The sequence below is a fragment of the Lytechinus pictus genome, chromosome 14, assembly GCF_037042905.1.
Source record: "Lytechinus pictus isolate F3 Inbred chromosome 14, Lp3.0, whole genome shotgun sequence".
Lineage (NCBI taxonomy): Eukaryota > Metazoa > Echinodermata > Echinoidea > Temnopleuroida > Toxopneustidae > Lytechinus > Lytechinus pictus.
Window position 1 is genome coordinate 21,431,744 of NC_087258.1, and position 5,222 is coordinate 21,436,965.

A 5,222-nucleotide genomic window follows, 5' to 3' on the forward strand; every position below is an offset into this window, starting at 1 on the left:
CTGTAATGATAATTTGAACATTATTCTCATGTTCTTTATTGTTTCTCTCTTTTCTGCTTGCAGAGGTTTTCTTTTCCAATTTGTTATATACTGAACAACTGTTGTGCTCAAGTGGGAAATTAAATTCCGCTCACAACCTACAACTCTCGTCGTATCGTGTCTTGTGTTCTGGAGTGTCCTGACAACTTCCCCCAAAAATCCAGAATACTACAGATACAAAAAAAAACTATTTGGTCTACTATGCGTTTGGTCCACAAGCATTTGGTCTTCTAGGTGTTTGGTCCACAACCATTTGGTCTAAGAAGTCATTTCATTTGGTCCACAACCATTTGGTCTACGAGGAATGTTACAAAAACCATTTGGTCTACTAGGCGTTTGGTCCGTAACTAATTGGTCTAAGTAGGCATTTGGTCCACAGCCAGCCATTTGGTCTACCAGGAATGTTACAAAAACCATTTGATTTACTAGGCGTTTATAACTAATTGACTTTGTTCTGAAAGCAATTGGTTGGATGCACAGGGTGTCTTAGCGATTGGAAAATGTAAAACCTAACCCCCCCAACCAAAAATACATAAATAAATAAATAAATAAAATAATAATAATAATGATGACACTATCCAAGATTTTACACTTAATTGGCTAGGATATTGTTGATTATACAAAATTAATCAATTATAAAGTTGGGCATAACAATATTTAAAAAAAAATTAATCCATCTTATAAGATCTTCATTAAAGGTCAAGTCCAGCCCAGGAAAATGCTGACTTGAATAATTAGAGAAAAATCAAACTAGCATAGTGCTGAAAATTTCATCAAAATCGGATGTAAAATAACAAAGTTATGACATTTTTAAGTTTCGCTTATTTTTCACAAAACAGTGATATGCACAACTAGGTGAGTCAGTCGATGATGTCCATCACTCACTATTCCTTTTGTTTTTTATTGTTTGAATTATACAATATTTCGTTTTTGATAGATTTGACAATAAGGACCAACTTGATTGAACCATACTTATTAAACAATGCTATTTCCACATGTTCAGGGAGGAATTAATCGTTGTATCACTTTGAGGATGAGGAGAAAATTAGAATATTTCGAATTTCATGTAATAAAATACAAAAGAAATAGTGAGTGGATGACGTCATAGTCTCCTCATTTGCATACCAGCCAGGATGTGCATATAACTGTTTTGTGAAATTAAGCGAAACTTTAAAATGTCATAACTTTCTTATTTTACATCCGATTTTGATGAAATTTTCAGTGTTATGTTTGTTGGATTTTTCTCTTTTTATTCTAATCAAATTTTTGTTGGGGTGGACTTGTCCTTTAATCATAACCAATTGTATTTTGATTTCTCTTTCTCATGCCACAGACTGACGAAGAGTTTTACTTTGCCTTTCATTCTTTAAGAGCTATCTGTTTTCTTCTAAAATCTATGATTTTAATTTTTATATGGCAGTCTAACATCTACCAATTGTGTTTTTTCATTTCTTCTATTTTTTGCCTTTTTCTCCTCTCTCCCTTGCTCTCCTGTTCTTTTTCTCTACTCTTCTTCTTTCGTGCTATCCTTCTTTTCTTAAATCTGTATTCGTGCACCTTTTGCAATGTTCTGCGGCATTGCACTTTGACATATAGAAGTAGTGTGGGGAGCTTATTTCAAATATTGCTGGCCCTCAGCGATCTGATCCCCTGAGTCAGGGTTATACGGGCGTAATTACAACTGGCAGGCCAAAGATATTCATTCGAGCAAACCCATTTTAAATCTTTAATTTTGATATTGCTGATTGACAAAAATGAATGAATATGATTGATAATCTTACACTGATTCTAGGGAGGGTAACTTTACTGAACTTTCTTTTTTCAAATTGGGATGATATATCACCACTTTGGAACTATTTTTATACTGGCGGAAGAAGTATTGCCATTTGACTGTCTCAAGTCATGAATTTGATCCTGTCAGGTGTAGTCTTCATAAATTCCGATTTATTTTTAAAATGAGCTACTCGAGGTACCCTTTTCTGGTCAGATATGGAATGTCAGACATGTATCCTATCCACTGGTGGTAAACATTCAATTCTCGAATTTCATCCTTTTTTTGAGCGCCTCTTTAACACACGAGTCTATGGGAAATGTTTTAGGCCCGTGATACCTCAGCTGCAAACTGGCAGCCATCTTGAAATCCAAAATGGCTGCCATGAAAACAAAATTATTTGAAAAAAATCAGGTATTATAATTATAACGTAGATATTATTTTGAAATTTGACACTTGGGGTATTGAAATTTCCCCCAGTAGTCTGTCCAATAGATAGGCTGCAAAATGGCCACCATCTTGAAATCTAGAGAGGATCGACTGTCATGAAAATCCAAATTATTTTCTTGAGTTTTAAATAATTTGAGGCACTGCATTTTAGACATACATGTACAGGCAGGTTTTGGCCTGCTGGTTTTAGAATATTGCTGCCCCAATGATTGATCCACCAGGTCAGCTGAAAATGGCCGCCACTTTGAAATCTAGGATGGCTCATGTGACACTGTAAATTGGTATTATGTACATGTATGTATTTTGTTTTCATGGCAGCCATCTTAAGAAAAGGGTACCTCGAGCAGCTCATTTTAAAAATAAATCGGAATTTATGAAGACTACACCTGACAGGATCAAATTCATGGCTTGAGACAGTAAAATGGCAATACTTCTTCCGCCAGTATAAAAATAGTTCCAGAGTGGTGATATTCTTCCCAATTTGAAAAAAGCAAGTTCAGTAAAGTTACCCTCCCTAGAATCAGTGTAAGATTATCAATCATATTCATTTTTGAAAATCAGCAATATCAAAATTAAAAATTTAGGGTGGGTTTGCTCGAATGAATATCTTTGGCCTGCCAGTTGTAATTACGCCCGTATAACCCTGACTCAGGGGATCAGATCGCTGAGGGCTGGCAATATTTGAAATAAGCTCCCCACACTACTTCTATATGTCAAAGTGCAATGCCGCAGATCATATAAAACTCAACGAAATAATTGCAAAATTTCTATGGCAGCCAGCTTGGATTTCAAGATGACGGCCATTTTTCCGCCGACCAATTGTCAGATTCCTTGGAGCCAGCAATTTTTTTTATTAACGCACCCAGATACCCATATACTACAAATTTTAGTGGCACATATGTGAAATTCAAGAAAATTAGTTCAATGATTTTTCATGGCGGCCATCTTTGATTTCAAATGGCGGCTGACCCGATGGTCAAATCGCTTGAGGCCGGCAATATTTGAAATCAGCGCCCAAAATTAAGCCTATATGCCAAATTTCAACACCGCAGTTCATATAAAACTCGAGAAAATGATTGCAACGATATTTCATGGCGGCCATCTTGGATTTCAAGATGGCGGCCATTTTGCTGCCAACCAAATGGTCAAATTGCTGGGGGCCGGCAATATTTGAAATCAGTGCTTTAAAATACCCCTATATGCCAAATTTCAGTGTCACATGTCATGTAAAACTCAAGAAAATGACATTTAATGATTTCTCATGGCGGCCATCTTGGATTTCAAAATGCCAGCCGACCTGATGGTCAAATCACTTGGGGCCGGCAATATTCGAAATTAGCACCCCAAATTAAGCCTATATGCCAAATATCAATACCGCAATTCATATAAAAGTCGAGAAAATGATTGCAATAATATATCATGGCGGCCATCTTGGATTTCAAAATGGCGGTCATTTTTCCGCCGGCCGAATGGTCAAATTGCTGGGGGCCGGCAATAATTGAAATCAGTGCCTCAAAATACCCCTATATGCCAAATTTCAGTGTCACATGCCATGTAAAACTCAAGAAAATGACATTTAATGATTTTTCATGGCGGCCATCTTGGATTTCAAAATGGCAGCCAACCCGATGGTAAAATCGCTTGGGGCCGGCAATTTTTGAAATCAGCGCCCCAAAATACCCCTGTATGCCAAATTTTACACTTTCTGTCAGATTCGAGCATCTTTTTCACATATCTACTGGACTAGATAGACCCTTTTGCTTGATTAAATAAATACGCCTTCTCCACCATGTAATCTGGCAAAAGGGTCTATGTGCAGATAAACCCCTTTGCCAGATTACTACCACTTTTTATAGGGTCTATGTGCAGATAGACCCTTCTGCCAGATTAGATATCAGTAAAATGATGGAATTTGATATTGGTGTCCTCTGGTATCTCGAAAACGAAAGCTCGAGCACCACTGAGAGTTGGCCAGATGAAAATTTTGGCCTCATAAACCCTAGATATGAAAAAAAAAAAAATTCCAAAATTTTGCAGATAGACCCTTTTGCCAGATTAGGGCCGCACGGCCCCTGGAAGAAGGGGGTGCTGAAGCACCACCCAAGCAGGGTGCTGCCTATGTTATGTACCATAGGCAGACCTGCCAACCTCTGGGAATGAAAAACTGTATTCTGTGATACAAATAACTGTATTTTCCCCCAAAAAAGTGTATTTCATAATAAAATGCTTGGCGCACTCGCCCATCACGGCGCTCAAGCTGCATGCAAGCTAAAATGCGCACTGCTCTTGCAGATGAAAAAAAAAAACCATTGAAACTTTTGTATATCTCACCCTGGTGTTTACAAAATGATTGAAAAAAAAAACAAGTTACCTGAAATTACATTGATCTAATAACCAATTTGTGTACGTTTTATGAAATAGAGACATATAGAGATGATTTTTCTCAATAAATTACGATTTTGTAAAAGAAAAAAAAAAAAAAATTTTTTTTAAATACAAAAAACGTATTTTTTAAAGAAAAAATGTACTGCCGTACTTTGGTTGCAAAAACGTACTAAATACGGCTAAAACGTACTGGTTTGCAGGTCTGCATAGGCAGCACCCCATGGGAATCAAATTAAAAAATGTAGAGCTGTGACGAAAATCAAGTTCATTTTTAACTGTAAAACTTTTTTTTTTGGCGGGGGGGGGGGGGGGCTTGTCATTCCCCCAAACCAGCAACCCCTCTCCAAAAACTGTTCCCAGGCCCCTGTCCAACTGCTTAATGTTGGACATTCTTAAAATCATTTTTTCTCTGTTATCTAGTTTGTAAGACAAGTTTGAATGCTCTCGTATTATGTTGGCTGGAGTTGTTGTAAAGTGAAGTAAAATTGAGAAAATGGTGGTTGGATGGACAAAATGGTGACTTCATGAAATTTCCCAAAACTAAGTGAACCAAAATAAATAGATTTACACATGTAAA